We start from the raw sequence: 15,407 nt of genomic DNA on the forward strand, positions 1-15,407 counted from the left end.
TTTTATATTTTAATTGTATTTTTGAGAATACATAGATCACAAAAATGCTACATTAAAAAATATGAGATTTCCATATACCCCACATCCACTGAACCCACTCCTCCCACATCAACCACCTCTTTCATCATTGAGAGATATTCATTTCATTTGATAAACACATTTTGGAGTACTGCTGCAATGCTTGGAGAATGTTTACATTGTAGTATACACTGTCTCCCAGGACATTCAGTGGGTTATGGCAGAATATACTGTTCAGCATCTGACCATGAATATCATTTAGGACAAATCCAAGTCCAGAAAATGCCCACACATCACATCTATTCTTTCCACTCCCTCCGTTCAGCAACTACTTTGGCCACAGTCTCCACATCAATGATAAAATTTCTTCCATTGCTAAAGTCATAATTTTTCTATAGTGGAACACCAGTAAGTCCTTTCTTATATATTTTATTCCTCTACCCAGTGGACCATGGGATGCTGACCTCCACTCCACCTCTATATTGAGAGGGAGCTAAAATCCCACATGGTTGATGGATGCAAATCTCCTGCTTTCAGTTTTAGGCACTCTTGGTTAACTGGTGTTGTGGTTGAATATCTTCACCTCCTTGTTAGCTGACCTGCGTAAGACCAATGAACTGGAGACTAGGAGGTGCAGCACTGCTGAAGCTCAGGGCTCAGCTGGCACACGACCAGTCCAAAGATTCAAGTCTCCTGAGTATACACCAACTCGAGTGCTAACCACAGGTTCTGTAAGAGTAACAGAAGAGGCATGTATAGAAAGATCACATCGGAGTCCTTCTCCATCACACTCAGTAGCACAAATTCCAGATTATGGCCCACTGACAAGGCACTGAACTCCAGAGCCAACTGCCATGATCATAGAACCTGTGTATCACCATAGCCTCCAGGAGCACCAGTACCTGGGGTTGTATCCGCTTTGTCAGTGTCTGAGATTCTGCTGAGTCATGCATAAGTGTAACCCTTCAGATATCCTCCCAACTCTCTTTTGAAGACTCTTAGCAATATAAACTTATTTGTCTTTACCATTTCCCCATTTTATTCAAGGTCTTTTTCTAGTTGCATCACAAGTTATTGATTGGGGTTAAACCCTCAGCACTAGGGAGGCTTATCCCCAGGAGTCTTGTCCCATGCTGGAGGGAAGGTAATGCATTTGCATGCTGAGTTTGACTTAGAGAGAGGCCATGTTTGAGCAACGTGGAGGTTCTCATTAGGTAATTCTTAGGCACTCTGCAACTCTAGGCATAGTTCATGTTTCAGACACACAGGTTCATAAGTATTGTCATCAATATCAAGAACTCATCATTGGGCCATCCTTCCTTGTTGGACTTTGCCATTGCTCTTGGGGGATTGTTGTTGTTCCTTTGGGGAATGTGAGAGAGCTCCCCTGGCTTGAAACTCTGTACTCCCTCTGTTGTCATTTGGAACTTTGGCTACTATGAAAATACCCAAAGAATCTTCAAATATTTTTGTATACCATATGCTGGGAAATTATCAGTCAGTAAAATCTTAAAACTAGGACTGAGTGTAAGACTTCTGGAGGGATATGGATAATACGTTTTCTGACTCTTCTCCATGGAAGGAACAGTATTTAATTTGGAAGGCGTCTCATCTATTCGATTGGTCTTCCAAGTTCAAATGGCCCCAGGAATGCCTGGAACCAGGGACTCTGTTATGATCAGAGTAGCAAGAATCAGAAAGTAGTCAAATATTTCCTGAGATTAAACTCAAAAACTTCTGTTTGGGTAATCATGCGGTCAATCAAAGACCCTGAAATATCAGAGATGATGAGAACCAGAGTAGTAAACTGTGAAGAGTCCCCATTCCTTGGCCCTTCCATTCAAAGGGCAGCCAAATATCCCCTGAGACTTATCTCACACACTTCTGAATGCTCAGAATATCTCCCACCAGCTCAACTTGGGTACACTGAACTGAAGCATCAGATATCCCCCAAGATTTATGTCACCTGTAAGGATGCCTCTAGGTCAGGCAGGCTCTGAGAGTTGAAATTTTCAGTATGCTGGGACAGGGGATCAGCTTCAAATTGTGTGGAGTGGTGAACATTTCAGGCAGAATAGGACTCTGGGATGCCAGATTGGTGGCTAAAAGATGATTCTTCATTCTTCCTAGAATAATGGGCACAACTGCTAGCATACCAACACATTCCCCATAGGAGTCTCTTTTCAGGAATCAGGAAATTCTGCCTCCTGCTGGCCTACATGGCCCTAATATAGCCAAGAGCAGCCTCTGCAAATGACCCTGAATTCCACTTAAACCCATGTAAGAAAAGAAGACAGATAGATCTGATGTCCAGAAAGCTCAAGTCATGTCTCCTTAAAGAAATGAAAAATTAAACCTCAATCTTCTATTTGTTTAAACTCAGTTGTGCCTATGAAAGTTACGAATAGAGACCAACATCCAGACCAGTTAATAAGCATCTCCTGGACAATAAGAAAACTCATGTGCCATCAGTTGAGATCAAAGAGCTTCTAGAAATGCTGAAGTTATAAATATTTTGTTTGTATGTGTGCTGTGCTTAACCTTGCATTCACCTATGAAATCTGTGTTTAACATTGTCAGTTTACTTGTGCCTTGGAAATCAGATTTGGGGTTTACCTGTTAAAAATTGAGTAATGGTGAAAGGTCACCTAAATACAAGCCTTTAAATGTCAATACTGTCTTGGGAGTGGATTTAATGTATAAATCACAAGTGGAATTTATTTAATTGCTAGTTGTGGTTAATTATAAGGAATTTGAAAAAGCCTCTTCTAAACTGAAGCATTTAAATGCCCATTTCTAAGAGCCATTATTAGCTAGAAACAAGAAAAAGTAACTTCATAGCAGTAAAATCTGTCTGGATGTCACCTTGATTGCTTATTCAAGTGGTGGTAATAAAAAAGTTTCCTTGATTCCATTGGAAATCTTGTTTTCTTTTTTTTTTTTTTTAAGAAAGGAGTAGTTTTTCCTCTACTGCTAAAATAAAATACCTGCTAAATAATGTCTTCATGGTAGAAGTGTAAAGGTAAAAATCAAAGTATTAAATCTTCATTTGATATGTAATGCATTGTATACAATTTTTTAAAAAGTATAAAAATCAAGAGATAAACTTCAGCATTGTCAAATTTTCTTGTGCATTCAAAAAACTCCCTTGATACACTGCAGGTTTCCTCTCCATTTGAGTTTTTGGTTAAGTTATTCACTGATCCCTAATGTAATAAAGTCATCTACTACATCTCTGGTTGTGCTCCTAAAGTCAATGGAGACTACATTGCAGTTTCAAACTCCTGCAGCAGCCAGTGATGGCTCAGTACAGACAAATGTACGATGGATATCACCTCCAGATTGTCATTGTTTCATAGTACTGAAGGGTGCTACACACCAGGCAGGTGGAATACAGGAACCTACCTTCCTAGCTTCTCCCTAAGGTCAATGATGGTGCAACTTGTTGGCTCTGTGAAGGACATAACAAGTGGAACAATGATCACCACAGTACTGTGAGTAGAATTTAAACATAACTGGCATTATTGCCTGATCCCATGGAGATATAAGATGTAAGGTATTGCAAACCTGAAACATATACTTGTTAATTGAACCTCAAAGAGAAACTTATGAATTGGATAGTACATTAATTAGTATTAAGTACTATACCTAATCCCATTCTAGATATAAATTTAAGAGGTCCCCATGTACCCCAATCCCCACCTCCCAGCCTCAAAAAAAATGACCTCTTTCTTTAGGGTGGCACTTTCATTTCATTTGATGAATTCATTTTGGAGCACTGCTACACCACATGAATTATTGGTTACATTGCAATTTACACCCCCCCCCCAGGCCCATTCAGTGGGTTAAGGATATATATATATAATGCCCCTTGTCTGTCCCTGCAATATCATTGAGGACAATTCCAAGACCAGAAAATACCCCAATATCAAAACTCTTCTTCACTCTCCCTGCCTTCAGCACCTCCTGTGGCCCTCATCTCCACATAAATGATACAAATTCTTCCATTGCTATAGTCACAGTGATTCTAGCATAGAATACCAATAAGTCCACTCTAATCCACATTTATTCCTCCATCCTGTAGACTGAGGGAGGGTGATGTCCACTCCACCTCTAAATTGAGAGGGGGCTTAGACCCCACATGGTTGATGGATGTGATTCCCCTGCTTGCAGTTGTAGACACATTGGGTCACTGGTGTGCTGGTTGACCATCCTCCCCTCCCTGTTAGCTGACCTGGGTAAGTCCAATGAATCAGAGTGTCGGTGTTGCAGCTCTGCTGAGGGTCAGGGTCCAGCTGGCACATGTCCTATTCATGTCCACAAATTCCAAAATAGTGTCCAATAGCACGGCATGGAACTCCAAGGCTATCTGCCATTACCCTAGGACTTGGTTGTCTCTGCAGCCTTCAGGGTCACCACTTCCTGGGGTTATATCTCCATTCAGTTTCTCTGGGATCCTATTGAGACATGCATAAGCAAATCCTTTGATGACCTCCTAATTTATTTTGAGGTCTCTTAGCAATATAACTCATTTGCCTTTACCATTTTTATTCAAGTTGTTTTCAACTTTCATCATTAGGTAATGATTGACAGTAATCCCTCAGTCCCAGGGAGGCTCATCACCAGTAGTCATGACCCATGCTGGGGGAAATGTATTGCATTAACATTCTGATTTTTGCTTAGACAGTGGCCACATTTGAGCAAAATGGAGGCTCTCAGGAGGAAACTCTTACACACCTCGCAACCCTAGGCCTAGTTGAAATTTAGAAATATTTTTTATTATCATTTTTTAAAGACACATGTAAAGCATATAATGTTACAATAAAAAATATAAGAGGTTATCATATACCCTCCTCTCCACACTCCCACTCCTCCTACATCAGCAATTTCAAGCACAGACTCATAAGCATAATCATCAGTATCAAGGACCAATCACTGAAACTTTCTTTTTCACTGCTCTTTGCCCTTGTACTTGGGGGATTGCTGCTCCTCCATTGGGGAGTGCAACAGAGATTCCCAGAATGGGACCTCAGCACTCCCTTAGTTGTCCTGTGAAACTCTACCTCTTATGTCATAACCCATCAACATCCAAACATATTTACATATCCTATATGCATGCCTTGGAAAATTCCCTCCAACACATGCATCCCCATCAAGGACATGCCCCATCTGTGCTCCTCCCGTGACAGAGTTGAAAACCCCTGTAATCCAAAACTTCTTAAAAAAATGAAGCCTAATATCTTGCCAAATTCAGTTAAGAGGAAAATGCAATGGTAATGATAGGTTAAAGATTAGAATTAGAATATATAACAATTTAGAAAAACTAAAATAAAGTAAAAAATGAACTGGAATAATAAAAGAATGAAAAATATTATAAGAAAATTTTTGATGTTTTCCCTTTCAACACTGTAATAGGTTTTGCCCTGTATGTACAGTGGCAAGGCAATCTCTTCCATTTCTTCCTCAGTGTCTCCATTTTTCTGTGTGTGTCTTCAAAAAGGTTTTAGGTCACAGTAAAGCCATATATAGACCATAGGGGACTCCCACGGGCTCAATATCAAACCCATTTCCCCCTTCCCGAGAAATGATCTTTATACATGTGAATGTTACATTTGATGCGACTGATGTACAGATATTGAAACACAGATAATAATCATAGTTTCAATATTGTTTGCATTATTGTATACATTTTAGACTGCACACTCATAAAATTTTGGTTACATAATGGTTTACATTATAGTCTACATTTTTATAAATTTTTGGTGATATTTATATATTTATTTACTTATATTTTTTAAATTTTTTTTTATCTTTTTAAAAGATAAATAGATCTAACAAAATGTAACATTATAAAATATAGGGGGCTCCCAGATGCCCCACTCCCCACACCCGCCACTCATCCCACATCAACTTCTTTCAGGATAAATGAGTTTACATGGCCATGAGTCTCCAAAAAGAGCTGGGAGGTTATCAGAGGAGTTGCCCTTATGCACACCTCAGCAGATTCTCAGAGACAGATAAAATAGATACAACCCTAAGCATTGGTTCTTCTGAGGGCTCCAGAGACCCACAGATGCTATTGTCATGGAAGATGGAGTTCAGTGTCATGTCATTTGGCTCTACTTTGGAGTTTGTGTTTCTGTGTGATGGAACTGGACTCAGAGGTGATTTTTGTCCACAAGTCTCTCCTGTTACTTTTACCAGAATTGTAGTTCATGCTGGGGTTTAATGTATACCCAGGGTTCCTGAATCTCTGGACTGACCATGTGATAGTCAGGCACTGAGCCTCAACAGACTTGCAACTCCTACACTCTGGTTGATTGGACTTACCCCACTCAGCTAACAAGGAGGTGAAGAAGGTCAACCATCACACAGGGAGCCAAGAGTGCCTACAACTGAAAGCAGGAGGATTGCATGCAGCATCCATGGGGATCTAAGCCCACTCTTGATATAGATGTGGAGTGGAGACACCATTCCAAGGTCCACAGGATGGAGGAATAGAGTATGAATTAGAGTGGACTTACTGATATTCTATTCATGAACTGTTGTGATTAGTAATTGAAGAAACTGTGGCATTGGTGTGGAGAAAGTGGCCATGGTGGCTGCTGGGGGTAGGGAGTGGGAGGATGAGATGAGATGTGGGGGAATTTGTGGGACTTGGAGTTGTCCTGGGTGAGGCTGCAGGGACAGTTACCGGACATTGTATGTCCTCCCACGGCCCACTGGGTGGGCTGTGGGAGAGTGTGGGCTATGGTTTGGACCATTGACCATGAGGTGCAGCCGTGCTCAGAGATGTATTCACCAAATGCAATTAATGTCTCATGATGATGGAGGAGATTGTTGTTTTGGGGGGGAGGAGTGGGGTGAGGGGGGTGGGGTATATGGGGACCTCGTATTTTTCTAATGTAATATTAAAAAAATAAAGAAAAAAATAAATTAAAAAAATTAAAAAAACAGAAAAACACAGCTCAACGAGTTATGGAAACATTGTTCCTATAAAGTTCATTCCAGGAACTTTGAGCTCATCTAATTCCAACTACTAACTCAGATATTCCTCTAGAGTTCAGGAAGATACACAGATGAACGCAGATTAAACGGCCTAGTCACGCCTTATTAATGAAAAAAAATTAGAAAAAATGCTAATCATATTCATAGCTCTCAAAACCAGATTTCTGATTCTTTTTTTAACCTTTAGCATTAATATAGTACCAACTTCAGTGTCATCTCGGGCAAAACACTCACTTCCCCTGCTCTTCAACCTTCCTATCTTTGAAAGGAAGATAAAAGCATTTTTCAGGCTAAATCACCGCACATTTTGAGGTAAAGCTCATATGTTGTAACTGAAAGTGTTTTGTCAACTTTAAGGTGCTACTCTAATATCATAGCAAAAGATGACAGGGTGTGCCCAGGTACAGGGTAATTGGTATTCCTATCATTTATAATGTGCCAGAGATAGAAACAGGAATGGGGGAGCCAAGTAAAATTCTCCTCAGTTAAATATGTGCCAAGGTGAAAGAGAGCAAGGAACTTTTCTATCTTTCCTGGTAAACAGAAAAGGAAGGTGGTAAAGAGAATATTTGCTAATAAAGTGGTTAGCCAATAGAGGAGTGGGTGATTAAATAGTCTACAGTCATTGTTTTAAAATGTATGTAAATGTGTACAAAATGTCAGCTCTAGAATATACCTTCATGTAATGAGCAATGAACCGTGTAAATATTTCAATAAATCCTAATTTCAGATCTGTAAAAAGAAAATATAGTACCAACTTTGCTGTTGCTTCAAAAATATTACAGTTGTGTTCTTAAGTATATTCCATATAATATATTATTTGTATGTTCCGATTGTATCAGCACATTCTTAAAAATGTGTAGAAGTCCATTCCTCCTTTTATATTTTTAACCACAATTTTCATCTCCTTCCAAAATCATTTTTATACATTCCCAATATCATCCTCCAGCTGTCCTCCATATAACGATAATTTCACTTGACTACTTGTTTCAGCCACATTCATTCCACAAATCAGTGTTTCTTACATTCATTATTTGTAGCCATCAATTGCCACCATTACCACCTATTTATATTTTACCTGATTAAGAATTCTACATACATCCCACATTCCATCTGCCACCAACCTATACTTCACAGTTCCACTCCAGAAGTCTACTCATTGTATTTAGATCATATCAGTGAGACTATAAAATATTCTTCCTTTTGTGTCTGAATTTGTTCAACCTAATATTCTGAAAGTTCCTGCTTGTTGTCATGTGCTTATCCAATTGATTTCTTGGTACAGCGGAATAATAACCCAATGTATGAATATATTACATTTTGTTTATCCATTCATCAGTTGATGGACACTTACATTTTTTCCATCTTTTAGCAATTATGAATAATATAATTGTACTATTAATTATAACCCATAAATTCCTTTACGGTTCACTATAGTGCACAGTCTTATCATTGCTTACCTTTAATTTGTATTTTAGCAACATATATACTACCAATAGTTCCCCTATTACTCCACATTCAGTTATATAATGTACGAATGTTGATTATATTCACAAAGTTGTGTTACCATCATGACTATACATTAACAAATCTAATTAAGTGAACTTTTGAGGCTCAAGTTTCTTTTTCAGTCTGTTCCTATTCTGCTCTACATGGATGATTTACTTAACATGAATTTACTCTTTTTCCTTTTGCATTTATTTTTTCTCTGTTATCATAAACATTTCATTAAAAAATATAGGAGGTCCGCATATACTCCCACCCCCCTCATCCCACTCCTTCCACATCAACAACCTCTTTCAACATTGTGTGGCACATTCATTTCATTAGGTGAATACATTTTGGAACACTGCTGCACCACTTTGCAGCTTACATTCTCCCCAGTCCACCCAGTGGGCCATGGAAGGACATAAAATGTCTGGTATCTGTTCCAGCAGTACGACCCAGGACAACTCCAGGTCTTGAAAATTCCCCCACTTCATATTTCTTCTTCCCTTTCCCTACACTCAGCAGCTACCGTGGTCACTTTCTGCACATCAATTCTTCAATATCTTCCATTACTGATCACATTATTTCCATTGTAGAATATCAGTAAGTTCATTATAATCCACACTCTATTCCTCCATCCTGTGGACAATGGGATGGTTGTGTACACTCCACTTCTATATCGAAAGGGGGCTTAGATTCCACATGGTTGACAGATGCAATTCTCCTGCTTGCAGTTGTAGGCACTCTCAGCTCCCTGGTGTGGTGGCTGACCTACTTCAACTCCCTGTTAGCTGACCAGGATAAGTCAAGGAACCGGATGGTAGGAGTTGCAAGTCTGCTGAGCCTCAGGGTCCAGCTGCCACATGGACAGTCCAGAGATTCATGTCTCCTGAGTATACATCAAACCCAGCACCAACCACAGGTTCAGTGAAAGTGACAGAAAAAGCATGCATAGAAAGGTTACATCTGAGTCCAACTCCATCAAACTCTGGAACACAAACTCCAAATTAGGGCCATCTCACATGGCACTGAACTCCAGAGCCATCTGCCATGACCATAGAAGCAATAGGTCTCTGTAGTCCTCAGGAGAACCAGTACCTGGGTTCTATCTACTTTGGCTGTCTCTGGGATTCTGCTGAGGGGTGCATATGCGTGACTCCTTTGATGACCTCCCGACTCATAGACATATAATCTCATTTGTCCTTTCATGCTCCCCTTTTCATTCAAGGTCAAAAAGCAGATTTTAACACCTGACATTACCTGTAGGTTGAGATATTCCTCTTGTCTGAGTTGACCCTTTATTCAAGGACTTTTTCTAATTGCATCACCAGCTGGTGCTTGCCTACCATGAAGTTTTGACAACTGTAATTTTGTATTGTATTTTAAGTTCAAGTAACATCATCCAATTTATTTTTCTTTTAAAATTTTTTGGCTATTTGGGGCCCCTTACACTTCCAAATATATTTGATAATTTGCTTCTCCAAGTCTGTTTATAAGTTGTTGGGAATTTATTGGAATTGGGTTAAATCTATAAGTCAATTTGGAAATGACTGACATCTTAATTATATTTAGTCTTCCAATCAGTCAATATGAAATATGCTTTCATTTGTTTAGGTCCTATTTCACTTGCTGTAGGGATGCTGTGTAATTTATGCCTACAAGTTCTTTACATCTTACTTAAGTTTATTCCTAGATATTTAATTCTTTTAATTGCTATTGGAAATAGAATTTTTAAAATTTCATCTTCAGGTTTCTCACTACTGTTGCACAGAAAAACTGATTTTTGCCTCTTGCTCATATATCCTGCCACTTCACTGTACTGTTTAATCATCTCTAGTGGCTATGCTGCAGATTTTTTTTTTTTTTTTGGCTTTCAACATGTAGAATCATTGCATCTGCAATTAATGAAAGTTTGTCTTTTCCAAAACTGGATGCCATTTATTTGTTTTTCTTGTCTAAGTGCTCAAGGAAGTACTTCTAATGCAATGGTAACCATGAGTGGGACAGTGGCATTTTTGTCTTGTTTTCAGATCATAGAGAGGAAGCCTACAGCCTTTCATCATAGGGTATGATGATAGCTATGGGGATTTCTTATAGGCTCTTTATCATGGTGAGGAAGTTTCCATCTAATCCTATCTTTTGAGGTGGTTTTATCAAGAAGGAGGCTGTGTGTTGTTAAATGTCTTTTCTGCATCTGTTGAGATGGTCATGTGATCATAGACTGAGTCAGATAATGTTCCCTCTTCTCAAAACTTGAAAAATTTTAGGCAGGATAAGTATTACTTCTTTCTGGAATGATTGATATAGTTTGCCCATCCTTCCATCTGGTCCTGTGATTTTCTTGATAGACAGAATTTTATCACTCTTTCAATCACATTGCTGGTGATTGGACTGCTCAGTTCTTGAATTTCTTGAATTTCTTCTTTCATCAATGTAGTTTGATGTGCCTTTCTAGAAATCTGTACCCTTCATCTAAATAGTCCATATTAATGGCATAATTTTTTTCAATATATCCTCTTATAATACTCTGTTTCTTTGGGATCAGTGGTGATATACACTCTCTCATTTCTGATTTTATTTATTTGCATCAACTCCCTTTTTTTCTTTCCTAGCCTACCTAAGGGATTTTCAATTTTATATTTTTTTCAAAGAATCATTTTTCATTTTCTTTATTCTTTCTAATTTTTCTTAATCTCAATTTCATTTAATTCTGCTTTATTCATTATTTCTTTCCGTCTGCATGCTTTGGGATTTGATAGTTGTTCTTTTTCTACTTCCTTAAGCTGTGTAGTTAAGGTTTTGTTTTTGGCTGTTTATTTTTTAATGTACATATTTAAGGCAATGAGCTGCCTTCTTAGCACTAATTTAGCTGCATCCAGTACATTTTATGTTTTTTCTCATTTTCATTTGTGGTAGTTACTATTTATCTGCTGAGTTCCTCCAAGTCAAACTGATTGTGTAAGCGTGTGTTTAACTTCCATATAATTTTTCTAATTATGTTCTCGACCCTTTTTGATTTCCAGCCTCATTTCACAGTAGTCAGAAAAAGTGCTTTGTGTAATTTCAATATATCTAAATTTGTTGAGACTTGCTGTATGTGCTTGCATTTGTCTCCCCAAGTTTGAGGAAATTGAAATTGTTCTGCATGAATTTTCAAAGACAGATACAGACCATTATAAATGTCAAAATTCACAAAATTGTATGGTGCAAATTGAAAACCATATTGCAAACTATTGACTGTGGTTTGTAGCAATGCTTCTGTATGAATTCACCAATTGGCATAACTGCTCCATACTAATGAAAGATGCTATTGATATTGGAAAATATGAATGGGGGCGGTAGAAGGGCACATGGATACCCTCCATGTTTCTCCTCTAACATTTCTATAATCTAAAACTTCTTAAAAATAAAGTAAAAAATAACTCCAAGCTCACACACTGAAAACTCTATTTAAACCTGATTCAGAAGATTTCAAGGTTCTTTTCTTCCTTTCAGATTCTAGAGCTATCACTTTTCTAAAAAAAATGCCTTGCTCCATATTCATAAACTTTTTCCACAGTCACTTGTCAATGCTTGGAGTCTCAATCACTGATACCACTCTCTTCCACATAAGCATCCTTTAGATTATCTAGAACCAAGCAACAAGTTCTTCTTGGCAAAGTAGAGTAAGTGAAATTTCAGCCACAAAGCCAGGATTTAAGAAGAGAAAAATGTGATTACATGGTAGGTCTTCTTCTGTCCATCATGTATTGGAAAAGGAGACATTGCTCCTCAATATTACCAGGGAAGGTTCACCTGGATATGATTGCATTTGCCTTTTAATAGCTCTTTCTTCCAATTTTGAACTCTTGGACAACAAGCATAAATGCAATCTTTGTCATAATGTCCATCCCTACATATCCTCAAATATTGCAAAGAACTTACCAGCCTCTATGACTAGAAAAAGGCCCCCTGGAGCACAGTGATATGTGTCCTTCACTCCTACCTGGAATGTATAAGGAATAAGTCCTTGTTGTCTGTTTAGGTTGTCTTTTTGTTTCTAGGGCTTTGTCAGCTCTACTATCCGTAGGCTTAGGGATCATTACTACCTCTAGTCAGAGGAGGCAAGCTTGAGTGTGGTAGACCATAAATTTGTGCGGTATTCCCAACACTTAAAATCCCTGCCTTGTAAGGGTATGGGCCTGCATGATGGTCACATCTTCAAATTCCCTTCCAAGTCAGTTGCCTTAAGTCTTTTACTTTTTACATCGTAGTAATAGAAATCTATCGTTGCCTGTGTCATCAATGTTTGATGTAGTAGAGTGTAGGGGATGCTTTCCTGATATGTTTCTCTGCCTTATGTTAAGAAAAGACAAGAGTTTCTTACGTAAGGCCATGTTCCCCCAAAAGTACAAATATTTGAGGAAACCAATCTGGAGGTGGAGGAATGAATCAATATAACTTGCTAACCTATGGGTTTAGGATGCTTTATAAGGACTGAAGGTTGTCACATTTTAGGAATTCATAATGCAAATGCACATTTATTTTAACATTGTCCTTAAGCTACTGATTTCCAAGATTTGAATTTAGCATGACTGCTGCTTATCCAGGCAGTGACACATTGATTTGTGGGTGGCTGTGATCCATTGTATGGCATGAAGGCTTATGTCTGCCATATAGGGTGTATTGTGTGGCTACTCTGGGACCTACATGTTTTAGGCTGCCCATCTTTATGGACTCTGGAGTGCATGATTCCAGGATGCTCTTGTCTAAATCTTGACAAACATGAGTCCTTCATGACACATCATTGTTCTCATGCAATGAACACCAATTCATTGACTAGACCTGCTGCACTGACAAAGGTTAGACTAAATTGCCTGGAGAGAAAGTTGTCCCTGGAGCCTTATTATCCGTGGACTTGATGATATCATAGCACCTATGGGTGAAGAGGATAATCCAAACATGTTTTCAACCATTGGTTTCCACCTGGGTGCAGGACCTCAGATGCAGAGCCCAAGGGCAAAATATGTTCCAGTTCCCCCTATTGTCTTTGAGGATATGGAAAAGATGAATAAAAAGACGTCATTCCAGGAATTAGATTTCCCTTTCCAGGTCATAATAATATCCAGCACAAACATCCATATGTGTGTGTATATATATATATATATATATATACTTCAGGCTACAGATTCCATTTCAGCTCTGTCTGCTAAATCCTGTGCACAGACTTAAAGCTTTGGCTCTGATTCAGGGAGACATTTCTGTGATGTACCCATTTATTTTCATTTTCCTGCTCCTTCATCTTCCCCTCTCAGCATGGTGATTGACTTATCCTGCCTGCTTCATCAGAATGAAACCCAGTGTATTTAAGGAAGGAGATCTGATTATAGGTGGTTTTTTCCCCCTTTATACATTTATAACATACGATGGGAGCACAAAACCCACCAAGGAAGTCTATATGAAACGGTAAGTGCTTTTGAACTCATTTTCTGCTTGATTATTACAATGAAAACTGCCTAGGCAATTTGCAGGTGGCTTGATCAACATACTCCACGTTATCTGTCCTCTCCATCCCACTTATTATTCACATCCCAGAATGTAATTTATTTTTTCTGTTTCTACTGGAAGTTTTTCTGTGGGAATGAATATTATATTTTTCTTCCTTTTAGTTCATTTCCAGTGCTGGAATCCAAGTGAGACAACCCTCTCCAAAAAACTACACCCTCCTTGCCTTTCCCTCTGCTTCTGCACCACAAGCAGTGGATCAAGTGATATTCTTTAGAAATGCAATCCACTGGTGTTAGAGCTTTGCTAAGTGGTTACAGGAAAATATGTCTGTTCCCCAAACAATGGTTTGCACATTTTTCTTTCCCCATGAGTATAGATGCTAATAATCTTACCAAGATGCCCCAGATACCTGTGTCCCCCATGCATGGACAGACTTCTTAAAACAGGCATCTGACTACTGTTTGAAATATCTCTGTATCATCACCTGTCAGGGTTCCTTCATGCATCCTCCAGCTGCCTGCCAGTCTAGGGATAAGAGATGAATGATTTGTGAGATATTTTCCACTCCAGCTTCATTCTCATTCATGTGGGCATTTAAACTACTTTGCTTTGTAGATTTCTGTGACTGCAAGATCTATATCTGACGGTCTAATTAATGAATTGATGAAATGAAACTTCAAGGGAACACGTTTCAATAAAATTGATTAAAAAATTTCCGGGGATTCCAGCAAATAGTTTCTGCTCACGTGAGAATAAGGAGTTTCACACAATAAAATAATGGGTTAATGCTTTTTTGAAAGTGCCAGATACATATCATTTGCAAGAAGCTGAGCAAAATTTTGAGAGGGGATGGAAAGATTAGGAATTTGAGACCTTTTTCTCCTTTGAAAAATTTTGCAACTAAGTTTTCTTTCTTTTTGTTTCTGGATATTTGTCTGCCTATCTTTCATTCTTTAATACTCCTCCAATGCTTCCCTGCTTATTTCCTCTTCATAATTTTCAAAACATATTTGTCCCATTGTTGTCAATGTCTTTGATGTACACACCTAATTCTGAAGGAGGCTGGTGATTGCTGTTTTTCAGTGCAGTTCAATTTGTTTCATTCCGGGACATTTTGACATGAATTTCCTGGTGTAGAAGGCCAGATTTTCTCATGTGTCCCAGCTTGTTTTAAGAACACTTTAATACCGAGGGACAGAGTGGTGTTGTGTCTGACAGAGTAGGAGGCAGTAACTGCTTCCCTTCTTACACTCTGCTGGGCAATCAAACCACTTCAGGAAAATATACACCTTGACAGATTTGTTTTTTTTTTTTTTTAATTTTTGTCTGAAAATAAATCCCGATGTGACAGTAATATGCACTTGCAAATATATAAGATTTTTTCACCTGGGAGTCATATTCACTAG

At 38.5% G+C, this 15,407-nt stretch overlaps 1 pseudogene; it reads left to right on the forward strand.

Moving 5' to 3' along the window:
* The first annotated feature begins 3,342 nt into the window (after positions 1-3,342).
* LOC131276771 (vomeronasal type-2 receptor 116-like) overlaps positions 3,343-15,407 on the forward strand; it is a 30,290-nt pseudogene continuing 18,225 nt past the window's right edge.

The sequence above is a fragment of the Dasypus novemcinctus genome, chromosome 30 (assembly GCF_030445035.2).
Source record: "Dasypus novemcinctus isolate mDasNov1 chromosome 30, mDasNov1.1.hap2, whole genome shotgun sequence".
NCBI classification, from domain to species: Eukaryota; Metazoa; Chordata; class Mammalia; order Cingulata; family Dasypodidae; genus Dasypus; species Dasypus novemcinctus.